Source organism: Anas acuta, chromosome 7 (assembly GCF_963932015.1).
Source record: "Anas acuta chromosome 7, bAnaAcu1.1, whole genome shotgun sequence".
Classification (NCBI taxonomy): Eukaryota; Metazoa; Chordata; class Aves; order Anseriformes; family Anatidae; genus Anas; species Anas acuta.
This window is the reverse complement of record NC_088985.1, coordinates 2,874,451-2,890,613: the sequence shown is the minus strand read 5'-3', so window position 1 is coordinate 2,890,613 and position 16,163 is coordinate 2,874,451. Positions and strand designations below refer to the sequence as shown.

At 41.0% G+C, this 16,163-nt stretch overlaps 1 protein-coding gene across 7 annotated transcripts in view; it reads left to right on the top strand.

Moving 5' to 3' along the window:
* The window catches only part of PCDH15 (protocadherin related 15), a 773,967-nt gene that overhangs the window by 389,699 nt on the left and 368,105 nt on the right, over positions 1 to 16,163 (top strand). Inside the window, exon 1 of one of the 7 annotated variants that reach the window (XM_068688400.1) lies at positions 15,233 to 15,509. The exons of the other annotated variants lie outside the window; for them this stretch is intronic. The gene's annotated coding sequence lies outside the window, so the exon portion shown is untranslated. Of the gene's footprint in view, positions 1 to 15,232; positions 15,510 to 16,163 lie in introns of those variants that run through there. 7 annotated transcript variants of the gene reach the window in all.

Below are 16,163 nucleotides of genomic sequence, written 5' to 3'. Positions count from 1 at the left end.
GCAGGGAGTGGCGAGGGGAGGTTGTGTGCAAGGTGCCTGCATATAGACAGGGCAGGGAAACTTGCTGCATAGCCCAGCCAGGCAAACTTTGTACCACCAAGTCAGGAAAACTGCATTTTTCCTTGATTTGCCTTTCCCTTGGAGTTGTCAGTAGCAAATTTACCCCAAATCAACGTTTTGTAGGAAACCTGTCACCATGAACTCCTCATTTTATTGTAGTGCTAGAATCAGTGCCAAAAGCAGCCTTTTTGGTTTAGGCAGAATGTCCTCTGAAACTTCAGTCTCTCTCTCACATCAGTGTGGTTCCCCGCAGTGAAACAGAAAAGGTTTCAACATTTGTTTTTCAGTTATTTGTGCTGCTGTTGAACGCTTGCTGCAATGTATAGCTTGCACAACTCTTCTTTTTGTCCTCTGAGGAATTTATTTTCAGGGAACCTCTTGTCTAACAGCCTAACATACCAAGTAGCATTTTGGCAAAATTTTGCAGTTTTTTAGAGTTAGGGCTTAGTGAACTCCCAGCCTCATACATGGCTAGTTTGTTGGTATGCCTCTAAACTTGGTAAAACAGTAACAATGCTTCTGGTACCGTCCATTACACTTTCTCCCCTCCATCTCCTCTTTCTTATACCAGAGTTAACCTTCCATGTGTATCTTTTACAACAACATTAATCAGTTATAACTTGAGTACCCTTCATATTTAATTTTTCTTGCTGCATAGCAATTATTTTCCTGACTCCTGGTGTGTTACTTACATGGACTGCTTAGTATGTTGCTAATTATTCTTGGATTTCTGCATTTTCCTTGCACAGTGCTCATTGCAATAGTGCTATCAATCTAAAGAAGTGCTTTAATTAAAAAAAAAAAAAAAAAAAGGTAATTTCTAATGACTATTGCATCCCATTTAATTTGATAATTTGGATAATTTGAACAACTTTATTATACTTCTGATGTCATTTGAGGACAAAATGGATGTGAGTGCATATGTGCATGCACGTATTTCATACGCAAGAAGAAAGCCTTTATTTGAAGTGCTCTGTTGTTACAAGAGGATAGCATGTTACTGTGTAAGGTTAACTCTGGGTCCACATTTCATTTCTTCTTAGAAAGTCCTCTAATTGGTGGAGCTGGTAAGCTAATAGTATAGGGGATAGAGTAAATAATTAATGATATTAATATTAATGCACTGAGGGCTTCTACAGGACTGAGCCTTGCTTTAGGGAGTTTGAGACCGTGTATATGAATTCCCAGTTACTCTTACCTGAACGTAGCTATCGCTTTAGGTATTCTTGTCCTGGGGGGGCTTAGGGCTAGCAAGGGGTTATTTGATGCATTTTATCTATGGTGTTAGTACTCAGGTTGCAGGAACATAATCCACATGGCTTTGCAGTTACAACCCTATGAAATAAGAGTGCAATTTAATGAGAGTGCTGCTCTGCTTAACGATGAAGTGCTCCTCTCTCAGCTGTTGTAATGAGCTGCTGAGGCAAGAAAGTTAGCTCCAGCTGCTGTGTTTCACACCTTACACTTGGGCAGTGAATACACAGACTGTAAAGAAGTTTGGGACTTTATAGTTACCTGCTTGTGCTAAATCACTGGTGGAATAATTGTATTGTCACCTTGTGTCATATTTGCTCAGGTGTAATAGCTTTGCCAGAAAGGCAGTCACCTGTAAAATTGTGGTGCGAAGGTTTTAATGTTCTTTGGAAAGGTGGGGATGGCTGTTAAAGGCATTTTTGTTCTGTTTTCCTTTGGTTTGCTTTTTTTTTTTTTTTTTTTTTTTTGTGTGTGTGTGTATGAATTCACTGATTTACTGGTGTGTGAGATTGTCTGAAAACATCTTTGTGTTGGGAATAGCAGGCAGGACTTTATGCTAAAGAAACACTTGCTCTTGAATACTTGTAAATAACAAGACAAAACCCATTACAGCTGTTAGGCTTAAAAATAAGATGAAGTGGCCGGACTGGATTCTGGTCTTTACTTACTCTGTAGCTAAATTGTTGTAAGGGTTAAAGGTATTAAGTGAGAATTAACTCCTTGTGTGCTGCAGCCTTTGGTTTGAGATGTCCAATGTTAAACTTCATTTCTGTGTTTTAGGATGGTTTGTAACTTTTTCTTCTATGAAAGTCCATTACCTGCAAGAAGTATCTTCAAGAAAAAAGAAAAGAGAGAAAATCAAACTTTCCTGAAGAGTGGGCTTGTGAAGGACATTTTGTAGTTTAGTAGTGATATTAAACTTTAAAGGCTGAGATGTAATGACCAGTTTTGGCTACAAATTGGATGTAAGTTCATTATTTCAAATATGAAATAGGAGCTTAGGAATGGAAAGGGCCATCCATGTCTTCAGCTGTGGTTCTTGCTACTGCAGTGACAGCATCATACCATCACTGGAATATATATTGAGCCCCTTCTTAAAAACAAGGGGATGGCTGGTTTTCCGTTCTTCTGTCCCTGGTGCTCCCTTGGGACGCTGGAGCTCCTGGCACTCAGATCCTTCTGCTCTTTTCCAGGGCAAACGCAGTCTTGACCATTTGTTGTGCCAAAAATCTTTTTTTGCTGGTGTCTTGGCTGTCTTTTTGAGGATGTCTTTCATCTCAAACTCTGCTTTCTTCTATGTAATGAAGAAAATTGTGCATTACATTCCTTTGGACACATCATTGGTGTTTTGTTCTGTGATACTGTTGCTTTCTTGTTTATGTTGGAAATACATTCTGGGTCCAAGGGTCACATTTGCTTTTTTGCACCTAGATTGCGTTTATTATTCATTATAATGATGTTGCAATTAACTATAACTTGCTAGTTGTCCTCCTTTGCAGTTTTCACTGGGAAGCACACAGCATACCAGGAAACCTCTTGTAGCCCTTGGGTACATGACCTTGTGCTGTGCTTTACTGAACTTTGTCCTGTTACTGCTTCATTTCTTCAGAGCTTCTAGTTATTTCTGTGTAATGCCCAGTCCTCTCTTCCAATATCTGTATCCCTGTTGTATTATGTGTTACCAGCCTATTCCTAATGCTAGTGACAGAGCTATTAGGGGAAATGTTTAATAAGATCAGTTCCAAGCGTGATTCTTAAGACTCTCTAATAATCACTTAAGTTTTAGGGACTTCTGCTGTTGTGTCCCCTTGAGCCAGATGCTCGCCCATCTCAAAATTGCTGTGCTGGTTGCAGCTTAGCTAACAGCTTCCCATGTGACACTGCTGAATGCTCTGCTAAAATCCCAATTAATGAGATCTACAGCATTTGGAGAATGTTATCTGATGAAGTAATCTCTTAGGTTAGTCTGTCACAAGCTACCTTTTGTTAAACCCATATTAAATTTGGTCACATTTTGCAATGCTTTCAAGTCTCTGGAAGGAGATTCGAAGGGAAGAATACTTGGTCTCCGTGCCACTGAAATAAGTTTTATAGCGTTGTAGAAAAATCTTCTTTTACTTAAAACATGAATAATTTATTTCCTACTCTTTAATTGTATGCAGTATCCCAGTTAAAAGAAATGTCTTAGCAGTGTTCAATTTTGAGTGCCATTTATTTCAAAATCTGGGGTTCGACTCTTCAATGGCTCCTAAAGTTTTTAATTCCACTTTGTGATGACTTCCTCTTTTTTACCCTTGTGTATCTTATTTTTTTTTCTTTCACTGTTTATCTCCTTCCTCTCATGCCATAGTAAAAATATTAATTAAAACCCTTACTAACAGTAAGGTCAAAAATGTCCTGCATGGGAGCCTAAGGTGTTATTTTCCTGATCTTTCCATACCTGTAACGCTGAAGAAATTTTATAAAGCTATCAAAAGCAGGAACACACTGTGTTTGGACATATTCTTCATATTCTGACAGCTGAGCTCCTCAATTCAGTTGATTTTTCAAGTTAGGTCTCTTAATTTCTTCCTTTTTTATTTTTTTTCAGAACAAATGCTGATAACCCTTAATTACAAATCTGTTTTCTTTTGTTCTTCCATTTTATTTAATCAGCTTATTACCATTCAAATCCAGTTTACTTTACTGTGAGTGAATTTTCTGAAAATCGAGTATGAATTAACCTTATTTCTTACAGACACAAAGGTTATCCACTGAATCAATTGCATGTGAGAGCACACAAATTACACTGCCGTCAGTATTCTTTGCTCTTTGTATCTGGAAAATTGAAATCTCCAGTGGTGGCACACTTTCTGATAGTCCCTACTTCTCTAAGAATGCCACAGTGATCTACGTGGTGCTTCAAGGTTTATGGTATTACTGCAGTCAAACGCGATTTGACTGGATCGTCTCTTCCCAGAGTGACTGTGACCAAAACTAATATTGAAGTTTGCCATGTGGGGCACTTCTGGCTTCGTATCTCTTTCGCAAATGGGAAAGCCTTTAGAGAATATCCACTGTGCTCATGTCTGGAGAAATAATAAGATCAAGTTAGGTGGTTGCAACAGGGCTTCCTCTGTTTTGCAAATGTAATTGAGCCTGGAGCTTGTTGTTTGAAATAATTCACGGTTGGGTCTGAAGGCCACTGAAGACAGTATTTCTAGGCTTCCGATCCTGCTTTAGTCCTTGCAGATTGCACAGTTTTAGAACCATGCTATTGTTGTGCTTGTACCTGAGTGTATATTCTCTCCATAAATATATATGTGTTAGCTACTATACAGTCTCCATGCAGTGATGTCTGTATGTCTGCACTCCAGTCCCTGTTGTGGTGGTGCCCCACTTGATTTAATGCAAGTTCCACTTAGCTGAGTAGACCTGAGTAGACCGTCAGCTAAATTGCCAGCAAGTTCATGCAGAGTAGACATTAACTGTTGGTTTGACAGAGAAATATCTGCAAGGTTTCAGTGCAAAAATCTAGAACGATTTCTAAGCTTTCAGGAAGAAAACCTTAGTATCACGAAATACAGAAAGAATTGTAAGCTCTATTAAAAAGTACTTAATGTCTCCTTAACTTTCATAGCAGTTTAATATCTTAAACCTTTTTTTTTTTTTTTTTTTTTTTTTTTTTTTTTTTTTTTTTTTTTAAGTGAAATTCCTCTTTTAAGTGAAAGACCAACAGCAGCATCCTGGCTTGTATAAAAGCAGTGTGGCCAGCAGGGCTAGGGAAGTGATCGTCCCCCTGTACTCGGCTCTGGTGAGGCTGCACCTCGAGTACTGTGTTCAGTTTTGGGCCCCTCGCTACAAGAAGGACATCGAGGTGCTCGAGCGACTCCAGAGAAGGGCGACAAAGCTGGTGAGGGGCCTGGAGAACAAGTCCTACGAGGAGCGGCTGAGGGAGCTGGGCTTGTTCAGCCTGGAGAAGAGGAGGCTCAGGGGCGACCTTATTGCTCTCTACAGGTACCTTAAAGGAGGCTGTAGCGAGGTGGGGGTTGGCCTGTTCTCCCATGTGCCTGGTGACAGGACGAGGGGGAATGGGCTAAAGTTGCACCAGGGGAGTTTTAGGTTGGATCTTAGGAAGAACTTCTTTACCAAAAGGGTTGTTAGGCATTGGAACAGGCTGCCCAGTTGGAGTCACCATCCCTGGAGGTCTTTAAAAGACGTTTAGATGTAGAGCTCAGTGATCTGGTTTAGTTGAGGACTTGGTAGTGTTAGGTCAGAGGTTGGACCAGGTGATCTTGGAGGTCTCTTCCAACCTAGGTGATTCTGTAACTTCAATGTACTTTCCATGTGACATTTGAGATAGTAAGACTCCTTTTGCATTTCCACAAAACTATTGCTTGGTAGTACTCCATCCCAGCATACCAACATAGATAAAATTATAAATGAGATTCACTTTCCATTTTTTTAAAGCAGTTACACTGTATTAGACCAAATGAGTGAGGAAGGAGTAGACCAGGATTGTGACAAATTGTACGCAGTGATTTGGAGATCTGATTTTCGATGATTCATTTTCACAAATTTGTTCTGTTACAATTTGCATCTGCCAGTCAGGATGCTTCTAGGTTTCAGAAGGAGGATTTAGGTAGGTGAAGTGAAAGTTCCTGGTCTTGACACAGTCTGTAAGCTGTGCACACCTGACAGTCCCAGCTGTTGGATTTCTCTGGGCTTGCGGTAGAAGAGCTTGGAACAGGGAGGATTGTTGCTGTTGTTTTTACTGCTCTTCTAATGTCATTGCAAAGTGCTCCCGTGTTTTTGAGCTGTGACGATGCATTCTGGACCTGTTACACTGCTGGTCCTGGGAAAGCAGGCTTTGATTACAAGTTAGCAGATGGTAAAAAATGGGAGAAGTCCCACCTTGAATACGGTCATAATCACAGCACTCACAGAGCAGGAACAGCCAAGCAAAACAGCTGCTGTTTGACACAATAGGTCAGAAGCTGATGATGGGATACAGGGCTGTTCTTGGTCCATAAATTTACATACTTGGTTCATAAATAAGTGACACTTGATTTTAATTCTGTGATGTATTTTCACACAGTATCCTCCCTTTAACAGTTTCGTAATGACTTTCCAACACACTTTATCCTTTGGTGACTCAGTTTTAGAAGTTCCCTGCTCGGCCTCCCTGCCTACCAAGCAGCTGTTGCTTTAGTAATATTGTGTATTGAGAGTAACTCTGTATTCACCACTGCTTCTGTGTCTTATGTTCAGTTTTCTGCATGCTTTGGAGCATCCTGATCAGAGAATGTAGTGCTGCACCTTTGAAATCACTGCTGGCTGATAAGCTCACCACACCAACTTAGCCCAGATTATTAGTAAATAGATTAAAAAACTGTTCAGGGCTGCTCTTTCTGGGTAACCAGCATGTTGGATAGCTTATCATTTCTGGTCTATAGTCACAAAACCGGGCAAATTACAGGCTGGCTGAAGTCATCCTCACAGGAAGCACACCAGACAAAATCATCTCTCTGTTTCTGCACTGAAGAACCAAATACAAGGTGAAGTGGCCACCAAGCTATTAGTTGTGGTGGTGTCGACTCTTTGTAAGGTGGGTCTGGAGAACAGCTAGCAGACATCCCGTGCCATGCTGAATTGATTCATCCTTGCCTGGCCATCTGTGCACAGCTGTGAAAGATTTATCTGTCCTGAACAAAACATAAGAGCTGCTACTTGCCCAAGTGGTGAGCGTTGTGTGGCCTGGACAGGTGAGGTGCTCTGTGCAGTGTACTTCACACCAAACCTATGCGTGAGGGGGTGCAAGGATGACAGTATGCTGGTGAAGTGATGCAGTTGGATAGACAGCCCTCTGTTTTTTTAGGTACAGCGGGCTTTGGGCTGGCTTGATTCAAAGTGGCCTGTGGGTCTCAGTGGAAGTGAGACATGAATGCCTCAGTTTGCTTCTGTACCCTTGGATGCTTGTTTAATTTGTACTGTTGTGACCACATCAGACCCGTGCAGTGTCCAATTTGCTTTCTAAAGAGCCTAGGGTGAGATTTGGTTTTGCCTCCGTAAATGAATCTTCATGCTACACATACTGCTTGAGATGCAGGCAGAGATCTACTGTACTCACTTGTCCCAAGCATGCTTGCAAACGAGACGAGAAAATGTGCTTCTCTCTTAACCTTGCCTCCTGGTCTTTGTTCCAGTATGGTTCTGCATTAGCTGAATGTTGAACACACCACAGGCAACACTTCCCTTAGAGGCAGGGAGCAGGATAAGAAATTATGGCCCTGTGATTTAAAATGTAATAGCTTGGACTCTCCCAGATTTCCCAGCATCAGCTGGAAAGTGGAGTCCACATAGCAATTTATGAGCCGTGGTAGACCATGGTTATTACTACACTTGTTTCAGCTGATGAGTTGCACACTAGACATAGCTCAAGGCTGGCACTAGTGTTTACAGAGCTCTCCAGAGGAAAGATGATTGATTGATCCAAGGCCTAGTGCTGTTTTGGCCTTGGATCAACATCAGAGACTTGAGAACACAACACGAACCATCCTGCGCGTGGACCTGTAGCTGGTATTCTGGCATAACTCCTTTATTTTTACCTGCTCACATCGACTTAGCTCAGTGCAAAAACACTGCCATGTGGTGTATAGCGCAGCGGCGTCACTGCTCAGATACCTCTACCTACAGCTAAAGCCAGCTTTGCACCCTCTGCATGATGTGAAACCGTTCATGGGCAAGTGATTTTTAGGCCCTCTGTTAAATAAAGGCAGAGAGTAGCATTGCATTAACCTGAACCTAGCTGGTTCTGCTGCTGTGTGAACAGCCTCGGGTGAGGCAGGCACAGTGGGGTGCCTCCAGCTTGCTGAAGGGAGCAAGGATGTAGTGTGTTCGGGGTGCTGCCTGGTACAGCTCCAGCTCCAGGTCCTGCCCCAGGGTCCATCACACCTCTCCCACCAGGTGCTGGTGGTTGAGCAGCTTTCACACCATTACCAGTTGCACTGTGGAGAGTGCTGAGGGCTTTCGGAGGGGCAGGTGGTGCCGGAGTCTCTGCCCCAGCTGTGCACGTGTGTGCAAAGCCCGAGCAGTGTTGGTAGCACAAGCAAATGCAGAACTCTTGCTTTGTGCAATAGGAAATGGCTCTTGGATTGGCGCCATACTCCGTGGGTAAAATTTTACCTATAACCCCTGAGAAATGGAACCTAACTCCAGCAGACCTGCGGGAATGTAAAATTAGTAAGCAGTGGCAGTGCTGATGTAGTCTTTCTAGTTCACAGACATCTGGGGTGCCAGTAGATACGCACAGACAGTGAGACAAATCTGAGCACCCGATGGGGAGGGGAAAAATAAAAGAAAAAAGGTTTCTGTACTTCCTATCTCGCCACACAACCTACATGATTGTTATGAAATGAACTGATGAGAGATATTACTTCTCCCACCATCATTAGCATGCAAGTGTTCTCTGAATGTGCCAGATGTTTGGCTTGCATTCTCTGGAAGTTTCTTTCATTTCCAGCCCTAGTGAAAGGGAAGCTTGAGCACGTCCAGCAGAATTATAAACAGTTTCCTGTACCGATGAAGACAGTAGCATACTTAATGAACTGTGTCATGCTAATAGTAAGTCCAGTTAATGAATGCTTTCCTGTTATTTTAGAGAGGTGGCTGAGTGACGTTTCTCTGATTCTGGATCACTGAATCCGTATGGAAGTGCAAATTATGTGTCTGAGAAAAGCTTCCCTTTATGTTAATATTTGGAAGGAAGGTTTATTTAGTACCCTATGCTTTACAGTCAGATTTCTGAGATTTATTCAGAATACCCTTGTATTCAAAGCTTGCTAAGGGTATGTCCTCTGAGATATCATCAGCTGAAAAAAAAAAAAAAAGTGCCTTTACTAACAGTATAATATGTGAATTCTGCAGAAATCCACTGTTTTCAAAGCACTATAGCACCAACTCCAGTAACATTATTTGAAAATATTGATTTGTATGGGAGGAGGAGTTTCTGAACTACAGGCTGGAACCAGCTAGTTAAGACATACACATTCAGTGCTGTTCTGCCAAAAACCTGGTAGACTCTTATGTCTCCACATAATAAGGAAATCACCGTTACTAATCAGAATTTTCCCCAATTGTGTTCTCATACTTTTCTTCCTGGAATAGGGGAATGCACAGATCCTGTGGTTAGCTCTGCAGCAGGGGATGTGCAGGAAGTTGCCGTCGTCGTGTTGGCACCTCGGGCAGTGTGGACACAGAAATCCCATCGGCGCCTGCCTCATGCAGCAGAGCTCCTGGAACTGCAGAGACCAGCACAGCTCCTTGGTGTCTCGGGCTAGGGTCATGGGGTGGTATGACATTTTACTGCAGTGGTTTTTCATAGTTTTGATCAGACTAGATATTGAAACAGTGGGTTGGTGAAGATCGCTTAGGTCTTTAGAACTGGCCACGCATCCTGAGTTTTCTTCGGACTTGGTATAGTTGCATTTAAGAAGGTCCTTAGTTTCTATTAGCTGTGACCTCAAGCCCTAGTCAGGAAGCTGGAACTTGAGAAAAGGATCCGATACTTTATTTTTTTCTCATGTTCTTGAAGAGAGCTGTGTGAGAATTTGAAGAGAAGGGAAGGGTGGTAGGAATGGGAAGAAAATGCAAAGATGAATCATGGAGGAGGAGGATACAGAGGACGATGAGGGAGAGAAAGAAATAAAATTTGTGAATAAACCCAGAAGCAGGCTGGGCCAGATGAATGCATTTTATCCCTCCACAGGAATGTTGTGAGGAGAGCTGCCTGGCATTTGGCTCTGTTTAGCTGCTGGAAGCTGGATGGTAATTGCCCTTAATTTGAATGGTTTTGTTCCATAATTCGTTTTGAAAGTGACGGGAAAGTGATGGAGTTCACACTTCGTTATAGAGCAATGCATTCTCCTTCTAATGCCATTTCTTTGAATCCTCTGACTGTGTTAATATGAAAAGTAGAAAGGAAATTCAGTGTTTATTGTCTCGTACGTATAATACATGCTTCTGTGTGTACTCCTGTTTGTGCATGGCTGGAAGAGGTGTTTTTTTTACGTCTATGCTATGACCCAGATCAGCTGACTGAAGAGTACTCTAGCGACTTCTAGGTATTAGACTTAGAATATTAAAGTTAAAATATCAGAGACATAATTTTTCAGAAATGGCAAGGCTTTTCAAAATCATAGATAAGAATAAATACGTTTTCCTTTACGTATAACCTGGCCAAAACACGGAGCTACACAAATTGCGTGGGTTTGCTCAGAGAATAAACCATTCATTGTTGTACCCATCTCCCTGTTGAAAAGTGTGATGTGCCCATTGTTGGTTTTTGACTGAGGAGTGCTGTGCAATCACTGCCTTCTACTTGGTCCTTCCAAAGGTTTCTTCAGCTGGTGCTTGGTCCGTTTCTCCTACTTTCCCTCTTCTGAAGAATTTTGGAACTGGAATGTTCTTTGTGGGAGTGGAGAAAGAACTTTATTGTCCCTACTGGGTTTCTATCACAATTGCAAGCAAGAATTTGGAGGTATTTTCTCATAAGAGTTGGGGAAAAAGGAGTCTGGAATGCTACATGTAATAATTAGCTGTATATATTCCAGGAAAATTAGTTCTTGCAAAGTGCAGGTTACAGGAAGTAGCATATGTCTAGTGGGCTCCAGAAGAGGATTTTGGAGCAGTTCCAGCTATTTCTTAAAAACATGATTCCTCATCTGCTCAATTATTAGCACTGAAATATTGTTAAATATACATAAATTCCTTGAAAGAAAATACAATGATTTGTAGTGATTTTGAGCACTTGAGAATATCTAGGAGTAAGTATGACATCATGGGAAAGGAAAAGCACGTAACATGTCTTTTTTTTTTTCCTATCTGCAATGAACTTGATACAAATTTTCTGTTCACAGTTAATCACTCACATTCAGTGACCAGCATTTTATAAAAATAAATGTAGAAAATCTGCTGCTTTAGTATGTTTTAGGAGGCCAACTAAATTTATGAGCAAAACCCCAGTTTTCTTCTCAGAGCAAGGATAATAATAAAGTTTCGTAAGTATTTTTAGAGAAAGGATGCAGAATATTTTGCTCTGAAGTCTTACATTGACATAAATTATTAGCATACTTTAGTGTTGGTGATTTAAAACCAATCAAACGGAACTTTATAGCATTTACCTTCTACTCTATTTTTCTCTGGTATGTACTCTAATTGTCTGTGGTATGTACTCTAAGACTGTTTAATGCCTATATTATGCTTATGATTTTAGACTGTTTGGCAAGGGGAGGGGGAAGAGGTTTGGAGTTTTTGTTGTTGTTGAAGGGATAGGTCTAGGATAAAGCGACTGGCCTCGTGACTGTTTCAAAGCTATTACGCTCTTGTGAATCACTCCTCTTGCTGTACTCAAGAGATAAGGCATTGCTCCCAGAGTAACTTTTTATTATTGCAGCTATTGACATTTCGGCTAACACAGGCAAGTAAGCTGAAGAATCATGCTCATCCAGAGCAGATGTGAGTGGAAATGTCTTTTACTTTGTATGGAGTCCTGTGCAATTGTTTTCTTTGTCAATAAATTAAAAATTTGCAGAGGAGTGAGTCAGTACAGGTTGCTGATCCTGAAGTTTTATGCAGCCTCTTGCCTATTAATAGAAGTAGCAATGCTTCACTTTGAAAACCCAGGTTTTCTTAGTCATTAATGGCATTAGGCTTATGTTAATGTCTTCAGTGTCCTAATGCACTGTCTTGTCTCATTCCACCTGAGTTGTGTTGATATAACTCATGGTTCTTTTTCTTTGTTTCAGCATTTTCAATGCATTATGGTGGTGGTTTTTTTGTTGTTGTTGTTGTTGTTGTTGTTTTTTAATTATTCTTTAAGGCTTTTGAGATGCAACAAAATACTCACAAAATTCTTCCCAAAGGAGTGGAAACACTTCGTTAGCTATCATTTCTGGGGCTACATCTGTGTGTATGAACTTTCAACTAGAAGGATAATGCTTTTTACACATCTGCAAAGTTTGTGTGGTGATTTTGTTAGAGACTTTTCAGTGGTGGTTAAAGAAACAGCCTAGGGTCATCTGTGAATGGAATGGTTGGAAGAGACGGAAGGGTCTGCACCAAATTTGTGAACTGCCCAGCCTGAAAGTCATTGTAGTATATTACAGATTGTGAGAATAACCGGATGAAAATAACACGTATGTTCCTGATGGCTTATAATAATTTGTGTATACAACAGCATCTCTACCTGGCACTGATGTGCTGGCTGTTTTTCTTCTTTCACCACTTCCAAAACTGCTGAGGATGGACAGGCTCCTGGAGGCAGCTCAAGGGATCCGGCATTTGCATTTCTGGGGAAGTGCCTGGGGAAGATGAGAATACTCGAGGTGGTAACAGTTAAGTGGAAACTGAAATCGGTCAAGGTGACAGCTAAATGGATGGTCTTCATTTGTTGTTGTTCCCACAGTTGCTTGCTTGCTCTTTACCAAAATTAGCGAGGCACGCTGATGAATGAGATCAGCATGGCAATATCTTCTTGAAGCAGCAACCTGTAGCGGCAAGTCATGCTTCCAGCCGGGCTGTACGTGCCTCTCTGGGATGGCAGAGGCAGACAGCTACCTACAAATGGGGGCAGGAAAAGGACGGGCTTTTTGTTTCTTCCTTTGTTTGTTTTTGAAGTTAAGAAAGATAAATCAGTGCTGTGCAAAACCAACTTCTCAGGCCAATCCAAAATACTTTGATGGTATCCATATGTTAACACTGTACCCATTGGTCGTTCAGCTTTGACCTGCTGGTATTTCTCAATTTCAGAATATTTCAGCTGAGCATTCTTATTTCTTTGTTTTTATACAGAAGAGGAATGTGTACTCCTACTGTAAATGACAAGCTTAATCAATCTGATTATGCCATTTATCTAATTACAAGCAGAGATTATTAAGTTTTTATATAATCCTTTAAATTAGATCAGAAATCATTTTGTTGCTACAGCTTTATGATTCCTTTCAAATATAGTTTTGTTTTCCTGAGGTGTTCTGTAGTCTCACTTCCTGCTTTCAGATACCTCCATTGCATCTTCATGCCCTGTAGCATCTGAGAAACTTTGATACGTATTTTAAGGTAATATGTGTTGTTCAATCCAGTATGATCCGTATATACGTGAATGCGCTGATTAAATCTTTCATATGGACGTTGCTGAGTGATTTACGATGAAAGGAGTAGATTGTTAAATCCTTGTTATACACATCACATTTAAGCAGCAATCTGTGAGAAGCTCATTTGGAAATGCTTCTTTTCTTCAGCGCTATCTTTATTGTTTCCTGTCCCTTGTGGTTTCTGTTTCTGCATGTCCTCCCCTCCTGAGAATTTTTTGTGGGGGCTTATTCAGCCTCTTCCTTCCTCTTTCCGAAGTGGGAATGAGAAGGGTAGAGCAAGTACCAGCATCGTTGATGCTACCTGCCCCTTAATCTTTCTTTCCCCTCTCTTGCCTTAGCTCTGCACAGCCTAGGGTCTCTCTCTGAGATGGTTTTAATCTCAAACAGCAGCAATTGCTTCCTTCCAGGATTTCAGTGTGGTGTGCGGTTCATGCAATATACAGTAGACTCCTATTTATAGCAAAGCCATTTTTCATGGCTCACTTTGAGTGCAAATTGCACTTCCAATTAAGCAGTATAGGTCTTCTGTACCATCTACCTGTGTTCCCCATCCTGCCTCCCTCAAATCTGCTCTCAGTGGTCCATTACCTACAAGCCCACCTCTGAATTTCTACATGTGATTTGGATACAGCAAGCTACATTCCAAGTAATGTAATGTTTAAATTCCAGCTAAGCAGTTCCTTCCGCTGGTTACTTTAATTCACATTTACATTTAACATAGTTCTTTTTTTTTTTTCTTATTTCCCAAAATGAGCACTGTAGTAAATGCAGCATTTCACAGTTGCTAATCACATACCATGTATGCAGTTGTTGTCAGTCTTCCCACTGGGTGAAGATGCACTCATCTTCCCCTAATTGTGATTAGTATTCAAACAGTACTGCAAGAAGCCATCTTTCCCTCTGCTCTGCCCACGCAGGTCACAAAAGCAAGCTCACTTCTCCTTCCATGTTTCTCAGGCAGCGGGGTTTTCATTTAAAAGGAGAAAACTCTCATGAAGTAAGCCCCCCAGATGAATGCTGTTGCTATTTTTTAATTTTTATTTCTAAAATGAGAAAGCTGGCAACAAACAAAACTTTATTTTTTTCCTGTGTGCTTCTGTTACTAGATTTGGGGATTTTGTTTTTATGTTTTGGGGGTATTTTTTCAGTCAAATGCTGATGCCTCATATGTCACAGGTGTTTCAGCAAAGGTTGTTCTGTCAGTTGGTGATTTTCCACTGAAGATCCAGGGCATCGAAGCATGTGGTTATTTTTGCATTTCCAATACCACTTGAGTTAAGAACATGCTGGTTTTCAACTCAATATTTTCAAAGATGCTCAAGATCTCCGTCTTTTCATGATGGGTGAAGGTACTGTGAGGGATGGCTGCCTATTCCCCACAGCACTTACAATAGGTGCTTAGGGAATTTTTAAATTCTCTTGTCCACAGGGTCCCTACAGAGATCTGTCATTAATAGAAGAGTGGAAAGAGCAGATAATGGAAATTAGTTCCCTTCCTTTTTTCAGACATTTGTAGCTATAGAGAGTGCCCTCGGAAGCCTCCATGAGATAACTCTGTGTTTCCTTTGTCTAGGGCTATTTTGGTTTATATCTGTGTACCTTCCTTTTGTCTGTCCTCGTGAAAACAAATTTGCAAAGCTGTGGCACGGTTCCTGAGGACAGGCAAGTCTTGAAGCTTTACCAGATGCGTTACATTTGGGCTGATGGTGCAGTGCTCAGCTTCAGGTGGTACTCAGCTGCTCCCATTTTGATTATTGGAGTCAGTTCCTGCGAAGTGCTTTGGAGCTGAGAGCGAGCCAAGTCATGGTAGTGCCATTAATTTCACTCCTGATATTGCCATTTCAAAATACCATGCCTTTTTGGACTGCTCTCCTGTGTCCTGACTGGTTGATGCTGATTCAAATTGCACATCATAATCCATCATTTTAGAGACCGTCAAAGTCTTCATCACAAAATGTCACCTTCAATTTTTTTTTTTGACTGATCCGGCATTAAGACCGTATTGATCATTGCCCAGTAGGTGGTGATGCAGTTGCATTTGGCTTTGGATTCTTTTCTTCGTTAATGGTAAGGTTCCCCATTTTTTGAGGGTTTTTGTTTGTTTGTTTGTTTGTTTCAAACTACAGTCATTTATTAGGCTGCTGTTGTCTTGGTTTTATACACTGATGTTAAAAACATGTCCTAAAAAGCAGCAATGTTGCATGAATGAGAGTAACCTCAAGTTAAAACTATTTCTAGGAAGACTGCACAGGCAGTTTCATTGCATGGAGTGACACAGGTAACGCTGCTTAATCAGATGTTTCATAAATTAATGAAGGCTTAAACTCTTCTCGTTCCTGATACACTGCATTTAATAATCCCATTAATTCTCAAAGACTGAGAAGAAACAAATTATGGGTTTTTAAGATTTACAGTTTTGGCATTTACAGTCTGTGCAAATCCTGCTGTGTATTCTTGTATTTTTTCGCAGAATGTCTAACCTCTGGGAACCCAACAATTTTAAATCATACTCTGACAAATTCAAAATGAAACTCAAATACCTGGAGTTCTGGTGAGGGCTCTTGCTGCTGTTCCTTGGTTCCTGAGCTTTTCCAGGTCCACCAGCTGCTTCTAAGTGTTTCTGAGTGGTTGGTTGCTCAGAAATAGCAATAAAGCGAATAGTAGCATTTGTACGAGTGTCTTAAATTCCACAGCTTGCTGTTTTTTGAGGATGGGCCTGGT